We start from the raw sequence: 21,859 nt of genomic DNA, 5'->3' as shown, positions 1-21,859 counted from the left end.
GCAGTTAGTTTGACCTGGGGAAGCAGCCAGAAGGGGAGGAGTTGACCCTGTGGCTGATTAAGTTCAAAGCAAGCAAAAAGAAAACCAAAAAATGATTGTAGCTTCAAACACTCCTAATGAGCCTGTGAATCCCTCCAACGATTTGCTACTCTGTAGCAAAGCTCATGGGTAGAACCAGCCTTACTCTCTTCCTTTCCCACTTGTGACATTTTATTTCCCATCATGGCTGAAGTTCTTGACAAATTAATCGATCTTGAATAAAAAAAAAAAAATGTTGAGGTCAGAGGAAAGTGGTTCCCAGGAACTTACACACCCGGCCCCTGAGACCCATTCCCTGGGGGAGGTCTTAACAGGCCTCCAGTTAGTCTGTTTGCACACACGCTGGAGAGTCCTGCCAGGGTCTGTGGGCCGCTGCCCAGGCTCCCAGGCAGGAGGTCCACATCTCCCTCCTGCAGAGCAGTGCACGTGGCAAGGCTGGGAGACGGAGGGTCGTCTCAGCAGAAACCACCTTCTCAAGGAGTTGAGCCTCACCAGCTACGGCTCTGTTCTGCTTTGCTCTCTGGGGTCCCAGCCTTCCCCCTGCCCTACATTGACTTTCCTTCTAAGCCCCTGGCAGAGAGTATTCCTCTCTCCCACTCAAGACTCCACCTTCAGGCACAATAGGCCAAGCCCCAATCAGTTTCACATTTCAGAGTATGATTTTGTAAGAACTTCCAAGTAAGGCAGTCATTGGCAACTTCCTCAGAGGAACAGGGGACTTCTCTTCTTTCAAATGCCATTGTGATGGCTTCCTTTGGTGGCCAGAGGCATGAACAGTCAGAACACATTGGAGATTTCTACTCTGATGAGCAAAATCTGGTAACTTTTCTTTGCTGTTTTTCTCTCAGGGATCCAGGGAATTATTAAAAATATCACACAACCCTGCCGTGTCTCCTTCAGAAAACTTGGAGCTATTCTCCCAGCAGTGTGACAGTTTACTGTGCCCTGAGTATCCTCTTATGCTGGTGGAGGAGACGGAAGAGAAATCTAGGCCTTTCATATCACCCCTTCCATGCCCAGCCTCATGGGAGCATTACAATCCCCAGTGCTGCGACATCCAAAGAGAGAACAGTTGGCCTAGGCAGTTTGAAGGCGATTATCCTGAAGCGGTGGCTTAAATGTCATACAGCCATTTCTTCCCTAAGCATTTATTGAGTAGCTACTATGTACCAGGTTCTAGAGCTACAAAGTGCGTGGCACTACTCTCTCTCTCTGCAAAACCTGGGGAGTTAAGAGTCTAGAGCAAGACCCTCACGGCCAGTGAGGCTTCTATGCTCAGAGCAGGTGTCCCTTGGCCTCAGCTGGCCCGCACTGCGGGGGGACCGCTCCCCTTGCTGGCTTCTCCTGGTGGGAGGAAGAGATAAGGTATGAGGAACGAGGGTGTGAGGAGGTGCTCCTCCCCAGGGAAACCAGTCTTCAGAGGATTCCTTCAAGGGTCTCAGTTGGCCTTAGACATCCCCAAACGTGCTTCTCGTATATGAGTCCCCTTTGTCTATGTGTGTCCAGTTTCTGAGCAGGCAGACAGTGTGTGAATGAGAACCTTTAAGAAAGTAGGACTATTCCTTCATTCCCTTTGTTTTTTCTCCATTGAATTTCCTCTCTTCACTTCCTGTCCTTTTATCCTGCCACACTCTTGTCACCTCCCAGGAAGCGTATAGGCTCCTTGCTGCCTGCAGGATTGAGCTCAAACTCTTCAGCGTGGCCTTCCGTGGAGCGTGGGCTCAGTATGGGACCATTGAATGTGGTTTCAGAACAAGCCATTCTCTTGGTCTTTTTCAGTGCCTTTGTTTCACAGGAGTTAATGGACTGCCTTTTCTGGAAACTTGAGTATTAGTATTTTCCTTCCAAATCAACATTGACTTTTCACTTAGAACCTGTTAAAGACTAAGGTCCTCTCCCTCACCCCCAGTCAAACCCAATAGACACACATGAGCAAGCCTTCCCCTGACCCCAGGCTCTGACCCTTGAAACCTGCAGAGACAAAGTGTGCCCTCATGTTTTTAGCAAGAGATTGTCTTGCCTGCCCTATCCCCATAACTGAACAATGATTAACAACCCTCTGTACTTTAATATGCAAATAAATTATTAACAGTGGGTTGTGCCTTTTCCCAGGTTGTAAAAAGATGACTGGTTAGAATCCCAATGCTCTCCTTGTCAGGAGAGGAAATCTAGAGGACAATGTCATCTCAGGCCTCTAAGACACATAACAAAGATGCGGCAGGCTCCAGCCGGGAGTGGGAGCGGGGTGACAGACGGCAGGAAGGCCACAGGTGAGAGACTTTCAGCTCTCTTTGTCAGGTTTGAGTCTTCCCTTTCGGTTTTTCTCTTCTGGGATTGGAAATGGCCAGAAGGCATGGAGTATGATGAGGGTATCAGTGGCTGCACAAAGATCTTAGGGAAAGGTCCTTGTTTTAAGAAGAGATGAGGGCGGAGCTGGCATGTGAACCTAAAAACCAACATGAAGGCCCCCCCTCTAGACCCCGGGTGTTCCAGGGAGAGAGTGTGGGCCTGGCATGGGAGCGAAGATCAAAAGGGCAGCATGAGGACACAGTGGCTTGGTCACATGACATATCAGTCCCGAGGGGGTGGGAAGGGAGAGCAAAAGACTGGCGAAGACACGGATGCATTGCACTGATGGGGAGTCCGGAACATCTCCGGATCTCACTGGGAGGCAGAGAGAGGCCAGGCAGTGAACTGTGAAGACCCAGTAGAGCCCGCACCAGAGGATCAAGAGAAATTTGGTGATTTGAGCTGAGGTTTTTGTTTCCTGTTTGTTTGTATTTAACAGACTTCATTTTTTTAGAGCAACCTTAGGTTTACAGAAAAATTGCACAGAAAATATAGTGAATTCCCATTTCCCACCTCTCCCCTATGCACAGATTCCCCTATTATTAACATCTTGCATTAGTGTGGTACAGTTATTCCAATTACCAGCATGGATACATGAGTATTAACTAAAGTCCATAGTTTACATTAGGGTTCATTCTTTGTGTTGTGCAGGTCCATGGTTTTGACAAATGCATAAGGTCGTGTATCCACAATTACAGTGTCATAAAGAATAGTTTCATTGCCCTAAAAATCCCCTGTGCTTCACCCATTCATCCGTTTCTCCTTTCTCCCAAACCCCTGGCAACCAGTGACCTTTTTTACTGTCTCTATAGTTTTGCCTTTTCCACAGAGAATTTCCCCATATAGTTGGAATCCTACAGGATGTAAGGTTTTCACACTGGCTTCTTTCACTTAGCAATATGCTTTTTAAAGTTCCTGCATGTATTTTCACAGCTTGATAGCTCATTTCTTTCTAGCGCTAAATAATCTCTCATTGTATGGATATGCAACAGGATTTTTATCCATTTGGGCAGAATTATCAGTAAGATAAAAAAGCAGAAACAATGGAAATGGTGGATGCAGAGAAAGCAGCAAGGTCCACAGGACATGATAGAAGGAAGAAGGAGGAAGGTTTGGAGAAGTGGGAAAATAAACATGAGCGCACAGGCCTGAACCGGCCTAAGGCAGGTTCTTGAGACTAGTGCTCGGTGGGAGAAGATTGCTTCTCACTGACCCTCCCCCAGGCCTTTCCTGCTCTTACAGACAGAAACTTCATGAGGGCAGGAACCATGTCAGTCTCGTCCCGAGAGCCCAGTGTGATGCAGGCATCCAATAAATATTTGTTGAACCCATTAAACCTTCCAAGACCTTTCCTAAAGAGCAAGTTTGCCCAGACACCAGAAGATCTGAAGCTTCTGAGGCTGGCCGGTCATCTCAGGCAGGTCTTCACCGCTCGCTCGGCTGAGCCCTTTTCTGTGGTGGGGCAAAGCTTGCCTGGGACATTCCCCTCCTCAACCAAGAATGCGTCTCTCTTGCCACCATCTGCCCCTGCAGATGTTCTGTGGACAGAAGCAGAGGCAAGCTGTAGGGAGCCAGGAAAACCAAGGGAGATTCAAGCTAACCTAACATCCCAGGTAAAAAGGCACTCTCACCAAAGGACCGGAATCCAGCTCTCCAAGCACTCACTTTTCAACCCAATCACAAGGCAGCAGAATTAGCCCAAACAACTGCTCTGGAGACAGGAAGACCAAATGGGTGATTCAGGTGCTAAGAAACAGCTGTGAGAGGAAGACGAGCCATGCCCTCCAGATGTTCACATTTGGGAGGAGAGAAGGTCTGTGCCACAAAGCAGCAGCCCACGCATGGGAGCTGTGGGAGCCCAGCCAAGGGAGTGCAGCTAACAGTCTGGGTGAAAGGGGATAGCCCTCCAGGGGAGCTAGAAAATCAGCTCAGAAACTGCCGGATCGATAGCCATTCACCAGTCAGAATTCACCACGTGGGTAGTGTTCCCGGGGCAAAAGAGTTGACCAACCAGACCTTTGTCTTGCGCAAGGTCACTGCTTAAAATCAGGTTCTCTCCCAGGGTGTGATACTGGCATTCCTTGGTACCCATAGCACTTTCTCTTCCTGTGATGAAAGGGGTGAATGAGCCTGGTAAGACGATGAGGGTATTTTGCTTGGGATCTGTCCATATGCTACCCATGTTTGTGCCCATATGACTTACAGAGTCAGCACCAGGGTGGAGAACGCTTGAAAATTTCTTTTTTTTTTAAATGTTTGAGAAACAGCAGTTTATTTTATTTATTTATTTATTTTCTTTGGCCACGCCTCACGGCATGTGGGATCTTAGTTCCCTGACCAGGGATCAAACCCGTGCCCCCTGCAGTGGAAGCGTGCAGTCGTAACCACTGGACCGCCAGGGAATTCCCGAGACTCTCTTATCTGAGGGAAAGAACGTGGGCTGCTTGGCCTGAAGCCTGTTTTGAATAGGGGGGCTCATCCAGAGACACACATATGGCTCCCCATCTCTACTAGGGGAGTTGAAGTTGATCGTGAATAGTTAATCAGAGGCAGAGGGTCGAGATGCAAGGAGAAGGAGATGCCTTCCCACCTTGAAGCCACCTAAATGGCAATCCCCGAAGAAGGGGGACACACCCACGGGGAGGATGGCCCAGTGTTGATTCTGTGTGTTCTCAAGTTATCAGCATCAGTGCTCTTTCGCCCATGGGGCAGCAGAAGTGGCGCCAACACCTCCAGGTAGCCAGAAACACAGCAAGCAGGGGAGAGCCAAGGTTCACTCAGCGTTGGGACAGCCGGCCTCTCCTAACACACCAGCATCTGGCCCCATCTGCTGAGCCTGGCCAGTCCCTGGGGCATTTCTTGCACATATGGGCCCCCAGAGAATGACCACTAAGTTCTCTGTATCCAAACATTTCTATGAGAAAGATAGTTCCCGCGTCTCACCACAATCTGTTTTCTCAGGGCATCTGCTATTGGGTGCTCACCAGCACAGAATTTTTATTTTACTTTCTTGCTTACATGCGTTTGCCTTCATCAGGGGGACTGCTTGTGAAAATTCAGGGCAAAGTCCAACATTTGGTAATAGTGGAGAGAAAATGAAGAGGCAGTGCTAGGCTCAGTCCTACTCTGTCCTGGGACTAGGACTCTCTCACAACCCAAAGCCTTCCCCTCTCTCTTCCTCCCACTCACAGTTTTTCCCCCCAGCTTTCCAGAACACTCTTTAGGCTTAACCTCCTTCTATCTTAGTCTATGCCCTTTCTTCCCACTCACCCTGTATTTCTCAACCACCCACATTGGAGCACATTTAAATAGCCACCCATAACAAAGGTGAAGTCTCAGCAAGGGGTCCAGGCTCCCCAGGAAACTGGGAGTTGGGAGAGAGGAGGGCACAGAGCTGAGAATGGCCAGAGCTCCTTCACCAGGGCCCCTGAATGTCTGGGAACATAACAGGATAGACGCTCAGAGTACGGAGCCATGCCCGTATTATTTATAATATTAAACTGTGGCTCATTCATTTATTCATTTCTCAACAAATTACTCATTCTCTCAACAAATGTTGATTGAGCACCAGTTGTGTAACAGGAAGTATACATGAAAGCCAGTCCTTGTCCCCAAGAAGCTTATGAGTGACCCTGGCACATGGACCAGAAATGGCGATGACAAGTGTGAAGAAGTCGGTGGTCCTGAGAGACCCAAGGGCAGTGGGTGTGCAGGAGAAGGTCTGGGGCCCAACTGGGTTGATCTGGGAAGAATTTGCAAGGACTTAATGCCTGAACCGAGTCTTGAAGGTAAAGTTGGGAGGAGTAGGGCACCGGATGATGTGTTCCTGACAGAAGGGGCCCAGTGCAAGGGCAGAGGCACCGAGAGAGCAGGTGGTAATGGGGAATCTAGGGTGTAAAGTGGACGGAGCCCTGAGATGGGTGAGACCTGAGGCCGGAAGGCAGAGGCAGCTAAGGATGGAGTCTGAGGCCAGCAAGGATGCTGAGACTACGGAAAATTACAGAAGGACTGTGGACGGGAGAGACGTGCAATCAGATTCCCATTTACAGAAGGAAAGTCCTGGCTGAGATGTGGAGATCAGTTTGGAAGGAACGAGACCAGAGGCACAGAGAACACGTAGCAGGCTGTTGCAATAACATCATCTGGAAACGATGTTCTTCGGAAGTCTCTATGTCCACACCTGTCTACCTCAGGCTTCCTGTCAGGGGAAAGCAAGCTGGTGAAACAGGTTTTCAGGAAAATAGCTCACTCGTTAATTGCAATGTTTTGGTGCTGTCAGTGACTATAATGCTTTGTTTTACAGTCATGTAAACTCAGCATCATGCAAATATTTCCTCCTGATAAAAGCTAGCCTCCAGAACTGTGAGGCTATAAATAAATTTCTGTTGTGTAAGCCACTCAGTTTGGGGTACTTTGGTGTGGCAGCCCCGGCAAACCAACACAGGTGGGCAGTATAATGATCCTATGTTACATGTGGAAACTGAGGCACAGAGAGAGTAAGTGTTTCCCCAGTGCAACACGGCTAAGATGTGGTGGGCAGCTTGTTCCAGAATCTGCCTTCTTAATTACAGTATTTAAAAATAATTCTGCCTTGGTCTTAAACAGTTGAATGCTCTTCCTTTGAAATGAAGCTTAATTTCGGCGTAGTCCTATAGTAAAGAGAAAGAAGTAAATGAACTCCTTGGCGGTCCATGACCCTTCCTAGCGAGGCCATAGTCCAGCCCATGTCATTCTGCCATCCTGGGCTAGAACAAGTGTCTGGATAATTGTGTCCCTGCATCTAATCCAAGAGGAAACGTCCTCCCAAAAGAGGCTGTGAGTATATGCCAGGCAACTGGGTCCCTGAGCCTGGCAGAGGGCAAATGCCTCCTTCTAACGTAGGTAAGAAGACAGATTCTGGAGCATGCTACCTGCCATTTGTGAGCTGTGTGGCATTAGGGAAGCATTTAACTCCTCTGTGCCTCAGTTTCCCCATGTAACATGGGATAATTCTGTTGCCCACCTGTACTAGTTTGCTAGGCCTGCCATAACAAAGGACCACTAACTGAGAGGCTTAAACAACAGAAATGTACTGTCTCACAGTTCTGGAGCCTGGTAACCCGAGATCAAGGTGTTGGCAAGGTTGATTCCTTTTGAGGGCCGTGTGGAACACTCTACTCCATGCCTGTCACCTAGTTTCTGGTGATTTGCTGGCAATCTTTGGTGTTTCCTTGGCTTGGAGATGCATCACTCCGATATCTGCCTTCGCCTTCACATGATGTCCTCTCCAAATGAGTGTCTACATCCAAATGTCCCATTTTTGTAAGGCCACCAGTCATATTGGATTAGGGTCTGCCTAATGACCTCATTTTTTACTTGATTACCTCTGTAATGAACCTATCTCTAAATACGGTCACTTTCTGAGGTACCGGGGGATTAGGACTTCAACATATGAATTTGGGGGGGGAGACAATTCAACCCATCACCCCACCTAAATAGAAGTTGCAATGAAAATTGAATGAATTAATGCCTGTAAAACAGTGCCTGGCACTTAGAAGCTCTCAATAATGTTCGATTATGCTAGGTATAAATGAAAAAACTCCAAGGTTAGTGGATGGCAGGGTTATAATTCAGCCGGTTTGCACCAGTATGGCCTTACCAATTATTTACGACTTGTGCCATTTTTTTTGGTCAGGGCTTACACCATACCAAGTGAGTATTTTGGATAATACTCTTGGCTAACAGGTGCAAGATGAGAACGTGTAGATCTAATGAGGTCTGTGCTTTTGCTTCCCTGTTCTCCAAGCTGTGTATACTGCACAATGCAAGTAGCCCAGAGGGGAAAAAAGCAACTCTCATTTCTTTTAGCAAGGAACCATAGAAGGCCCTGTCTTCCTGATGAACCCACAAAAGGAAACTTCCCACTGTCGACGTCTCAGCCCTGGGGGCTGGAATGGGGCCAGCACCTTGGGCCTTGGAGATGAAGCTTACTGAGGGATGTCATAAATGGGCTGAGCCCAGGCTGCCTGGGGGAGCCGCTGACGTGAATAAAAGTGTTTGCTCGCCTCAGTTCACATTAGAATGAGCCCTTTAAAAAATAAATAAGGTGTGTTGATCTTTTGTGTGGATGGCTAAACAAATCTGGTGGCCCCAAATGAATTCCACGTAAAGAAGAATAAGAGGAAATATCAGAAGGCAAGCTGCTGAAATCAGCAAGAGCTGGGCCTGGAGGACCCAGTGGCCCCTCTGTAGAGCTTTCTGGGCATCGCAAGGTTCTTCTTCTTAGCAAGCCCCCTGACCCCTCTTGGCAGCTGCCGTGTGACTGCAGTGGCAGGGGATTAAGGAGACAGCGTGGGCCCGGGAGAGGGGGTAGCTGACCCAGGCCAAAGTCAAACTGAGCTGCTGAAGAAAAAAGATTGGAGACATACAGTTTCAGTGGAGGGAAACACCAGAAAGGTTGTCGTCCACAGGGAGGTTTTGAGGGGGTAGACTCCCTGACCTCCAAGGCCAAGGCAAGTTCGCTCTCTCCCTCTTGCCCCTCAAATTCCTGTCTGTTTTCAGTAGGTAAATAGGAAGGCTTCTGCACTCCGGTAGGAAAGCCCTAGACTGGGAGGCGGGACGCCTGTTGATTCTGCTGCCCCCAGGCTGTGTGACCTCGGACAAGTGGTTTAACCTTTCTGGGCTCAGTGCCCTCATCTATTATTTGAGGGGCTTGGAGTCATGATAGTCATAGACTCTTCAGGTTAAAAGGGATCTTAGGAATCCAGTCTGATCCATCTGGTAGATAAGGAGCCTAAGGCTGAGAAGTTAAGTGAATGGCTCACAGTCATTGAATTAATGAGGGGACAGGAACCTAGGACTCAGGTGTCCTGACTCCTACCTGGGACCCATTCTGTTAACGACAGCGATCTGTCCTCTGTTTATAGCGTCAGGGTGTTTACATTTACCCCCCAGAACAACCTTCTGAGGTAGATATTCTTATACCCATTTTATAAGTAAGGAAACTGGCTTGCCCAAGATCCCCAGCTACTGAGTGGAAGAGCCTGCACTTTGCTAGTTTGGTGCACGTCCTGCTGCACACCAGCTGCCTCCAGTTACCCGCAGAAAATCCCAGCCACAGGCCACCTTGGGTGCCCTGACACCAACCTCAGCAAGGGCAGGGACCTGATTCTTGAGAGCATATGGGTCCATCACAGGAGTCGGGACAGGCAAGCAAGAATACTTATTCTCAACAGCAGCAGGAAAGTAATATCCATCTTCCCAGTGTGACCTAGCTTGCGATAGATAGATGAGATTTTAAGAAGATGTTCCATATGTGACAGTAGAAATAAACTGTTTCATCAGAAGTGGAGCAAAATGAGTTAGCCAGGTCCACCCTAGGGTAGCAGAGTGGCAGCTGCCTCTCTGCTTCGGTGAGGTTTTTATACTGACTCTCTCGCCCTCACCCTGTCATCCCTGACCTAAAGGGCCAGAGGCACTGGAACACAGGTGTCCCAAGTAGTGCCAGCGCCTCTCAGGGTCTCAGGGGAGAGCCGCTCCCTCTGGGTAAACTGAGGCCTCAGTTGAGACGTCAGTGCCTCCTCTGGGTGGAGAAGAGACACCGTCTGAGATCACTAAGTTCTCTAAGGGCTCTCCAGGGTGAGTCTAGATGAAGTTTAGTCTTGATGCTCGGCAGCACCGTCCAGCATTACAGCAAGTCTTGAGCATCAGATCAGCATCACATCACGCTGGAGGAGAGCCCCGAGGTGGGGTTATTTGTACCCATCAGAGCAACACTACCCAGTAGACCTATAATGTACTAATATGCTTGGGAAAACTTTCCTCTTGCTCCCCGTATTCTGAACAGAAACAGATGCCGCAAAATATAATCCGGACTCCCCGACTCCCCAACCCAGCCTCTCAGAAGGGTCAACAGGCTAATCTTGGAGCCTCAAAGACACCTGGTCAAAGTGGAAACAACTGTTCTCGTCCCTTGATAAGGCTCCACCTCTAGTTCTCGGCAGTGTGTACGTGTAAACAGAATTTCTGCCTTCTACCGGTGTGACTGCCCCCACTGGGAGTTCCAGAATTAATTATTAACAGCCAAAGAAATTCACAGTGAGCAGGGACTTGTGCATTTTCTAGAAGCACGTTTCCATGAGGACTTTGCCCCGATCGGATTCCTCCTCAGGGCCCAGGACAGAGAGACAGAAAAACATTGGGCCTGTCATTTTAGTTGGAACAGACCCAAGCCTAAAACCTCAGGGAACTCACTTGGAAGATTTTTCTAGGAAAGTAGATTTTTGATTTGACATCTCAACCAAACAGGTGTTTTGGGAGAATAAAATCACACTACCTTATAAGGAACTGGAGTAGTCTGGCCTGACTTGGGGAGTATCTAAACAGAACTTATTCATTGTTCAAGATAACTCTAAATAATGGTAAGCTCTCAGATTTATTGGCTACTATACTCACCATGAAATTAACATATCCTGGAATTTTGGTTGGAAGGGATGTGGGAACTCATTTTGTCTTTTCTCAGTACGTGGATGAAGTGTCTGACATGAAAGGAAGTTCCAAGTCTAGAGAGCAAGAGTAATGACTTGTAGGCCAGTTTGCTTCCTGCCCAAGGAGACCTGAAAGCCTAGGGTGCTTTATAATGACTTACATAGCAGTTGTTTCTCTAAAGACATTCAAGCAGTCCCCTGAATTTTTTAATGCAAAACAAAACTTTCCTTTATTGATATAATAACAGAAGTGCACCTTGGCCTAACTCATACCAAAATATCATCATTCTGAACCCATAATAACACCTACGTTTGCTGAGCATTTACTATATGTGTAGCACTGTGCTAAACTGAGCCTACAGTCAGGTGACTTACCTCACAGGTGCCTTACAGATACTTGTATTATTTGGAAAACTGAATAAATACATGCAAAGTGCTTAGAACTCCACCACCCCATCTCACCTACAGCCTCAGGGCATCCCTGCTTTGGCCATGTAGAACCACGCCCTGTGAGGAATGGAAGGAGGTCATGTGCAGGCAGGGCTGAACTTACAGGTAGACCCCTATCGCTGTGGGTTTCTGTGGTGCGACAAACCCCGTGCCCACGTCTAATTCATTCTAGTCTACCAGGTTCTACTTTTTTTTTTCATCTGAATGTTTAAGGGAGCCTCACTTAAAGGCAAATACTCTTCTGAGTGATAAGCTTTGAATCAGCCAACCATTATCAGGAATTCTTTTACATCTTCCCACGAATCTAAAAGATCAAGATTATATAGGTAAAGGCACAAGAAAAGGCCAAGCTTCTGAGGTTGCCTCAGATGGGATGCCTGAGAATTCAGACCAATTCAGAGGTGGTCATTTGACATCTAGTCTGATCTACTCCAGAGTGAATTTTTCCTATAAGAATAAATTCAGGTCTTCTTGGGTTGCCTTCTTTCAGGTGGGAAAAAACTCTTATTACCCTGAATGAGTGACTTGGCAAAAGCAGATGGCGGGATCCTTCAAATACCATGCCTGTTCTGTTTTTCTTAGAGATTTATCAGTCTATAACCCTGAGATTTCAACGCTCCACTCAGTTCTGAGCTCTCTAAAACGAAACAATCACATGCCAACATATGTGTCTACAGCTGACCACAGATGGACCGACTCAGGACCAGGATTTCATTTGAGCTGTATGGCCCTTCTCCATGCATAAAATAAAAGGGAAAATGCATGGAGTCTAAGGGACCTTGTTTTCTGTGTCCTGGAGACCCTTGGCCTAAATGAAGCAAATGTGATGGGATCCATAGGAGAGACACACGGGACCTGGGATCAGGTCACACTTTCTGGTCGTGGAAGGCATGCCGTAGACCTGCCAGCTTTATTGTAGAACCCAAGACTTAAAGCTAGGACACATTAAGAACCCTATACCCCGTTCTGTGACGGACCTTTGACAAGGGGCATTGGCAACTCACAGTGTATCCAGTAGGGGGCGACAAGGAAGCAGATTGACAAAACCAGAGAAATGTGAGAAAGAATTGGGATGTTCTTTCCTGTAGAAGAGAAAGCCCCAGAGGAATGGGACGGCTGTCTACTCTTTAAAGCACTCATATAGAAGAGGAAGAAGAGGAATTCTTCTTTGTTCCAACTGTGAAAAGTAGGACCAGTGGAAGGAGATTATGAGACAGCCAGGTTTTTCTAGCAGAGCTGTCTGTAGTGCACGAACACTGTGCAGGTTGGTGCCTTTCTTGGTGCTTGATGTGTTGGTTCAGTGACGGGGGAGAAGGAGACACCAGTAGGGGAGGTTGAAGGGGGATGCCTTCCTTTGGGTGGGAGATTGGACTAGAGATTTACTCAGGTTGTTGCTAATCGTAAAGAGAATGGTTTTATGATTTTTTTAAGTGGGTGAGCAGTAAAGGTGGGTTTATGGTCTCTGTACTCCACAAACTATCATTTCCCACATTAACTATTTCATGCATGGAAAACTTGAGAAACAGGAAAGCTAAGAAGTTTGCAGGGTAATTTAAAAATGCTTTCTGGGAGGCGATCGGATCACAAAAGACAGTGCACAGTGTGGGTGAGAGCGTGGGCCGTGAAAGCAGAGCCCACAGGGATTCAAATCCTTCCTCTGCCCTCATTAAGCTCCGTGAACTTGGATGGGTGACCTTAGTTATGCCTTCACTTGTGTGGCTGTAAGATGGAAAGGTTAACCCTTGCCTCCTCCTCCCGTTGTGAGCCTGAAGTCAGTGAATGCACCTAAAATGTGGCAACTACGCCAGGTACATAGTGAGCACTCAGTAAAGGTTAGTGATGATTGTTAGACAAGGAGAAATCATTATCATTTCTTAGGTCCATGAGAGAATTTAAACAACAGGGCATCAGATTGCAACAAAAACGTGTATGTTTCTTTTGATTTGTGATGTCATGAAAAGGAAGAGTTAAATATGGCTGCTTTTTTGGTAATAATGGACATTTTTAGGGCCAATTCAGGAGTGATAAATCCTGTAAGTGGAGTGAATGACAGCTGAGTTCCATGAAGCAATGGAAAAAATAGAGTCCAGTGATTTTTTTTTTTGAGTAGTGGAGCCCAAAGAGAATGGAAGTGTAGCCAAGTCCCTGGGATTTCCACTGTCTCCTGTGACTGTATTTTGGCTCCTTGCTTCTCCAAGAGAAATAAAGATCAAGGCTTCATTCAGATTGCTCATCTGCCCCCATGTTGAAAATGCAGTAACATCTGGCTGACAACTTAATCATCTCTCCCCTAAATTTTTTTTCTTATCCTAAGAACACCTGCATGACCAGAGGAAAAGAAGAGAAAAAGACAAAAGAGGGTTTAGTTTCTCATCTTGATAATTGCCTGATAATTTGCACTGAGAGGGCTTGTTGGGGTCGAGGAGCCATTCATCCCCTTTTGGTCCTTTGAATTTCTCAGGCTGTCATCACTTTTTTAGGCTGGCAGCTAATGAAAGGAAGGGGAGAAAGATTTCAAACATCCCTCTCAGGACATATTATGCAGCTCCTGAGATTCTGCCTGCTCATTTATCCAAATGAAATAGATCTCTGGGGAAATAGCAGAGGTCAGCTGTTGAGCAAAATGTTTTCCAGTCCTGGGAGTTACATCACTTTGTTTCTTTGTGAAATAAGGCAGCTCTGTCCTAATTTTAACTGATCAATCGCATGTGATAGGACAAGCTTATTTTTCACGCTCCCAGTAAATACAACAGGGTGACCACAGACAACTCCGGATGGTCTCTCCGGAAGGTGGATGGTGTCAAGAACGGCCATGTAAATTGCTTCCTTTCTCCCTGGATTGTCTATAAAACCAATATTATTACAAAATGCTAAGAACTGTTATGCTTCATTAGTGTGCTCCTGAATCACGATTCAGTGATTAGGTGATACACCATCATCACCTGCACATGCGCATCTCGTAGGACTCTTCAAACTTATTCCTCTCCTCAAATTTTGAGTGCAGATGAAACACGAGCGAGAATCAAGTTTGAGATGAAAGTTGTTTCTCCTGATTCCTTTGTTCTTTCTTTCTATTATTATTTCATTCTTTTATCACTTATGACACTAGCCGTTAAAATCTATCTGCGTGGAAATCTATCCACTATATAGAACATAATATCACTTAATTCACAGAGGGAAAAATATTTCTAAATACAATAGAAAAATGTTACTATTGTAACATTTAACTTAAGAGGCACTATTTGGCCAGCTAACTTAGTGACTTAGACTCAGGCAGAATCGGTGCCCCAGTTTCCTTAGGTCAACAATTATTAGTTGTTCTTTTTGTTTGTTACTTTTTTTGTTTTGTTTTTTTAATTGAAGTACAGTTGATATACAATAGTATATATGTTACAGGTGTACAATATAGTGATTCACAATTTTTAAAGGCTATGCCCCATTTATAGTTATTATAAAATTGTGGCTATATTCCCCGTGGTGTACAATATATCCTTGTAGCTTATTTTATACCTAATAGTTTGTACCTCTTAATCCCATACCCCTCTAGTGCCCTTCCCTCCTTCCCTCTCCCCACTCACTGGTAACCACTAATTTGTTCTCTTTATCTGTGAGTCTCCTTCTTTTTTTGTTATATTCACTAGTTTGTTGTATATTATAGATTCCACATATAAGTGATATCACACAGTATTTGTCTTTCTCTGTCTCTTTATTTGACCTAGCACATATATAGATGGTGGTGAAATTCGGCAGAATTTTCTTCACAAAGATTTTTGTCTGGAAGATTCTGCATACTGACCTGTAAAGAATGCTCACGAAGCCTGTTGGTGTAAGATTGTGAACCAGCATGTTATGTTCTCACAGATAGAGAATATGTCATGAAAACATTCAGGGTGATGGTAAACACAGGTGGGATGTAGTGTGACATCTTCAAAGTCTCGTCTCAACCACGTGTGATCACTTGTCAATTCTACCTAACAACAGTGACCTTAAGACAGCTGTCAGGACCCCATGGAAGGAGATCTCCAGAAAGAAGAACCTACAGAAACATTTCAGTGAGTGTGGACAGAGGAAGAGAGCATCAGAGCCAACATCTTGCACACACAGAGCCTGTAGTTGCCAAGGCGCTGTCTCCCGCCTAAGAGCCTTTCCCACTTAGGAAGGCTTTAAGATCTATTCCCCTTAATCATAAAAAAGGAATTTACCGGGTTGAATTATTTGAGTTTCGACTTTATTCCTTATTTCACAAAGGATTGCACTTAATCTGTAAATGAGTTCTGATGTTATGAGAATTGAATATTGCAAATGGGTATTATTAAACTTATTAAGAGAGAGGGAAGGATTCTCTTTTAGAAGAATAATACAGTCTGAGTGGCATCTCTCACTTAATGGGCATAGAGATGCCTATTAAGAAATTTTCTTCCTAGAAATGTTTCTGAATTTAATGGATCCATTAAATAATTCAAAATTAATATAAGTGCACAGCATCTCTGCCTCACAACCTTACTAAAATTAAGGGTGCCAAATCATCCTTCTCCTGCTGTTACTTCACCAGCTGGAGGGTATAGTTCACCCTTGTATTAGACTAACCAATAGGTAGACTCTAATGCCTGACTAATTAGTGCCAGTATTCATCATGACTTTGATAAATCCTAGCCCCTAATGAGATCACTCTTGGCCAGTGGCATTCCAATGTAAAAATTGTTAGCAGAGGTTAGCTGGTTGTTGGACCTTCAACTACATATCCCAGTACAAATATTAGGACAAATTGTCATTTTTCTGGAACCTCAAGAATTGAACATTTTAGGACTTAACTGAATATGCTGCTCAGTGCTTTTGCCTGAGGACATACTAATCAACAACATATTCTTAAATACCTACCATATGCTACTGCTCTCAAAAACACCTTCAATCTTGAATTGAGGAGGTAGGAGACACATACTTTCTTTTAAAAAGTAAATAACTGTACAGAACTATGTGCAATAAATGTCCAAATGAGAAGCATAGAGGAGTGCCACATGAAGTCACTGTGACCGCCCCCCCCCCCCCAGTGCTCCCTAAGCACTTACAATGATAGATGGTTCTTCATCTGCTCTCTTGTGTGTAATTGTACCACCACACTGGACTGGAAGCTTCATGAGGGCAGGGCCAGTAACTCTGTTATTACCATGTCTGTTCTATTCATCTGGCCTGTAACTAGCAATCAGTAAAAGACTGTCACGCAGATGAAGCTACGTAGAGGAAGTAAATATTGAAGGATGGGCAAAATTTTAACACACTTGGAAGTTTAATGGCAGGATGAACAGATGAACCAAAACAGGAAGCAAGGATTAGCATGGCAAATATATCCTTTCATTTTCTCAGCAAACATTTGCAGCTCCCTCACCGTGTGCTGGATACTGCGTGGGCAGAATGGGTACCAAGGGGAAGAAACACCATTCCTGTGGGGAGAGGAGAGATTTTGAGACCAGCCCGGATGGTGTGAGGTGGGACGGGGCCGACTGGGATTAGAAATGGTCAGAGCTGTGAGGAATCGAGTTCATTAGGTGGGAAGAGCCTTGAGAGCTTTGTCCTGAGGACAGGGAAAACCAGAAAAAATTTAAACTAAGGAAGGTTGAAACGTCATTGGAAAGGTCCCAGGAGTTCTTATGACATCCTTGCTAGGAGACAGTTCATTACTGATGGAAACTTCAGCCAGGATGCACACACTTTAAGAATTGCTATCTCAAAACTTTCCGTGAGATATATATTCACCCAGTCAGAATTTCCATTGCTGGATTATATCTGCACTTCTATTTCATTTTTACTTAACCAGTATGTTAATATTAACAGTGATTTGTAATGTTTTCATAAATACAGCTTGTTTCTTTAAATATTGTATTTCTAAGAAGCTTTAGGGCATTGTTAAAATGTGGTTTAAATATATTCATAGACAAAAGTCTTTTCTAGCAGACTACACTTTCATTTCATAATATAATTCAATGGAATAATGGAACTTTCATCATAGAGCACACTTCGCTAGAATTCATCTGCTCCATTACATTTATGTAAAGTCACGCAGTGTAACAGTGAACATCAATAACTAAACCACACCTTCCCAATACTGTTTCCTGTGGAACATACAGTGAACTTTTTGCATTTTGTATAGGCAGCCAGATTTTAACAATGTATATTCTGGTTGCAAGCTAGTTCCTTCACAGGCCACATAACTATCCTCGGGCCCCATGAATCATGCGAACTATAGCTAATGGCATAGATATACACCACCTTGATATGAGGTGTTTATGACATATAAGAGCCAAGTATATTTGGTTTCTAAGGGCAAGTGGGAAGATGGAGAAAGTCCAGTGTAGAAATGCTCCTTAATATCATCTTTCCTGAAGGCTTAGTTTGCAACCAGTGGCAAAAATCTGGTTTCAAGAAGGTTAAACTTGGAACAATACAAAGACAAATAACCCAATTTTTAAAATAGGCAAAGCATCTAAATAGGCATTTCTCCAAAAAAGATATCCAAATGGTCAATAAGCACATGAAAAGACGTTCAGCATCATTATTCACTAGAGAAATATGAATCAGAACCATAATGTGATACTAATACTTCATACCCATTAGAATGGCTGTAATTAAAATGACAGACAATAGCAAGTGTTGGTGAGGATGTGAAGAAATTAGAACCCTCATATTATGCTGATGGAGGTACAAAATGTTGCAGCCACTTCAGAAAACAATTTGGCAATTCCTCAAAAAGTTAAGCATAAAGTTACAACATGACCCAGCAATTCCAATACTAAGTATGTACCCCCCAAAATTGAAAACAGATACACAAACAAATACGTGTACGTGAATGTTCATAGCAACACTATTCACACTATCCAAAAGGAAGAAACAACACAAATGTCTATCACCGGATAAAAGGGTAAACAAAATGTAATGATCCAGACAATGGAATAGTATTCAGCCATAGAAAGGAATGAAATACCAATACATACTATGACATAGATGGATCTCAAAACTATTATGCAAAGTGAAAGGATCCAATCACAAAACACTATATATTTGCGGATTCCATTTATATAAAATGTCCAGAATAGGTAAATCCATAGAGACGAAAAGTAGATTACTGGTTGCCAGGAACTTGTGGTGCGGGTAATGGGGAGGAACAACTATTGATGTTACAGGGTTTCTTTTGGTTGTGATAAAAATGTTCTGAAATTGATTGTGGTGATGGACGCTCAACCTTGAGAACATACCAAAAAAACACTGACTTGTGTGCTTTAAAAAGGTGAATTTTGTGGTATGTGAATTATTTCTTCATTTAAAAAATTAAAAAGGACTTTTAAAAAGATGAAACTTGGAATCGTTGATGGTTTTTTGAAACAGATGAGCATGTAGTGAAATTAGTTCTTGGTTTTGGGGAAAGCCATGAAAAAAGATTGTAATTGGGAGAAGTTATAAACAAAGAGATGGATGAGTCAAAGAAGACTGGGAAAGAATTTGATGATAACAAGAGACGGTACACAGGGAGACTAAGTTGAGGTTTATGAAAACAATCAGGCAGATTATATGAGGGAGGTGTGTGTGTGTATTTGTAATATATATATGCACATATATAATATTATACCTTAGATGCTATAGTATATAATTTATATATATATATATATATATATATATATATATATATATATATATATATAATGTATATATATTCACATGGGGAAAATTCTCAAAAAATATACCACCCAAATGTTAACAGCAGTTGTCCCTGTTTAGTGGGATTTTGGGTGATTTAATTCCTTTTCTTCCTTTTGCTTCTCAGTATTCTCTTACTTTGTGTGCAGTGATCATAGAGTAATAGTTAAGTAGGAAGTGAAAAAAGTGAATGTGGAAGGCTGTTGCTTGAGGAAGTGCACTCTCTGATCAGACCAAGAAAGTAGGGGCAGTTTTTGAAGTCTTACTAACTAATAATGCCCTACTTGAGAAGACTTGTCATCACATTGGGAGAAAACAGAGTAAGGGGGGCATCACTGCAGAAGAGTTTGGCATGGCAAGGCCTCTGAAATGCTAATGCTTAAAAGGCTTGTTCTTAGAAATTGTGGAGGCAAAGCATACAAAAGTCTTTTTCCCCTTGTTTACCAGGTTCTCCCTTGGTTTGAGGCATCCATATGTATACTCTATATAAGCCACTAGGTACTGGGCCTATTACAGATCTATCTGTGTATCTATCTATGTGTCTATGTTTCTATGTATCTATCATCTATGTATCTATGTATCTATGTGTCTATCTATCTATCTTTAATCTTATTATGTCTACGAGGCAGTTGACACCTAAAAGTCATGAAACCTAATTTGCTAAGTCACAAAATAATTTTAAAATCACCCTTAAGATTATACACGTGCCAGGCCTTGTACCTGAGCTGAGCGTCTATCATTGACCAAGCCAGACCCCTTCTTGCATCTATGGGCTTACAGTCTAGTCAAGCAGGAGCCAGGAAGAAGCTAGTCCACATATGACAAGTTCCACAGGCTTTGTGGAGCTCAGGGTGGGGCTCTTACCCATAATCTCCAGTCTGAAGCTGGAGGGGAGAGACAAGGGCTTCATCTTGGAGGAGTTCCCAAGGGTAAAGTCAAGTTGGTAGGTCCCAAAACAGGTTATGGAAACAAGGGCCTGGTCAGACAACAGGAGCCAAGAGATGGAGCCCAAACAGAGTGGCTTCAATGTGGGGCAGAGGCAAAGGGTTCCCTGGAAAAGGAGGTGGAAGAAAGAGAGTGACAGAGGTTGGGGCAAAATGGCAGGGTCTCTGCATCTGGGCCTGGCTTTGAGCTAGAGGAGGTTCACAGCAGCATTGTTTGTAAGAAAACAATGTGGGAAACACACATCAACAGGAATCAACAAGTTGATTGGGGACGTGGGGTTCAAATCATCATGGAAAATTAATAAACCAGAACAGCATGGGTCAACATAGGAAATGAAGAACAACAACAAAAAACTACCCTTAAAAGGAACGCATAGTGACAATTCTTTCTTTCTTTCCCTTTTCTTTCACAATTTGTTTGCTGAAACATCAGTTGACGTGTCTTTCAGTTGAATGTGACATGTCTTTTTGAAGGAACAAGAGGCAGACAAGTTTCAGCTGCCAGAAATAAAAGAGAAACTGGGAAGAATTTAACTTCTGAACTAGAAGGTCACTCTTGCCAGCGGCCTTTGAGCAGGGTAAGGTTCTGCATTTTGTTTCCCAATTTTTTATTTTCCTTAAATAAATAGCTGTGGACTTCAGGCCAGTCTTGCCCCTTGAGTTCTTAAATGATTCTGCCAAATCCCTTAGAATTGAGTTGTGCAGGGTCCAGCAGACCTGCTTTGGCTGTTTCTCCTTCGCTGGAATGACTCTCCCTAGGGAACCAGATCAAAGCTAAGGAAGAGAAAAGGCAGGTGATGAAAGGATTCTGTGCCTAAAATAATAATTTCGTTTTGTCTGCCTGCCATCCCACCATCACAGTGAAGGATTTCTAGATTGTAAGAGGCCCTAATAAAGATGAACCCAGCCCTGAAAGATATTGAATTTTATCAGCCAACATCCAGGTGAACGTCCCTGGAGATCAAGACTGATAAATAAACCACAGATGGGATGTGGGGTGGGGGTGAGGGAAGAGGGGTAGGAGACAGAACAAGGACAAAAGGGGCAAAAAGTGTGAATAAGACATATTTCCCCAACAAGTCAAGTTTTTCCAATGTTCACATTTCTGGAGACCATCTTAAAAACAATTGCAGCAACAAACAAAAACCAGCCAAGCCAAATGTAAGTTGGTACAGCCACTGTGGAAAACAGTATGGATTTTCCTCAGAAAACCAAAAATAGAACTACCGTATGATCCAACAATCCCACTCCTGGGCATATATCTGAAGAAAACTATAATTCAAAAAGATACATGCACCCCCGTGTTCATAGCAGTACTATTCACAATAGCCAAGACATGTAAGCCACGTAAATGTCCATCAACAGATGAATGGATAAAGAAGATGTGGTACATATATACAATGGAATGTTAGCCATAGAAAAGAACAAAATAATACCATTTGCAGCAACATGGATGCAACTAGAGATTATCATACTAAGTGAAGTAAGTCAAAAAGAGAAAGACAAACACCATATGATATCACTTATAGGTGGAATCTAAAACATGTCACAAATGAACCTAGCTATGAAACAGAAACAGAATCACGGACACAGAGAACAGACTGGTGGTTGCCAAGGGGGAGAGGGTCAGGGGAGGGAAGTTGGGATTAGCAGATGTAAGCTTTTATATATAGAATGGATAAAACAACAAGGTCCTACTCTATAGCACAGAGAACTATATTCAATATCCTATGATAAACCATAATGGAAAAGAATATTAAAAAAAAGAATATATATATATGTATGCATGTATAACTGAATCACTTTGCCGTACAGCAGAAATTAACACAACATTGTAAATCAAGTATACTTCAATTTAAAAAAATTAAAACTTAAAAAGAAAGCCAGGCAATAAATAAATAAGAGAAAAAGAAAATCTAAACCACA

General features: G+C 43.9%; 1 protein-coding gene across 1 annotated transcript in view; it reads left to right on the top strand.

The window, feature by feature from the left end:
- The first annotated feature begins 2,207 nt into the window (after positions 1 to 2,207).
- Positions 2,208 to 21,859, top strand: part of PRLR (prolactin receptor) — a 138,915-nt gene continuing 119,263 nt past the window's right edge. The window contains exon 1 of the mRNA XM_068532335.1: positions 2,208 to 2,309. The gene's annotated coding sequence lies outside the window, so the exon portion shown is untranslated. The remainder of the gene's footprint in view (positions 2,310 to 21,859) is intronic.

The sequence above is a fragment of the Eschrichtius robustus genome, chromosome 2 (genome assembly GCF_028021215.1).
Source record: "Eschrichtius robustus isolate mEscRob2 chromosome 2, mEscRob2.pri, whole genome shotgun sequence".
Taxonomy (NCBI): domain Eukaryota; kingdom Metazoa; phylum Chordata; class Mammalia; order Artiodactyla; family Eschrichtiidae; genus Eschrichtius; species Eschrichtius robustus.
This window is presented reverse-complemented; position numbering and strand designations above follow the sequence as displayed.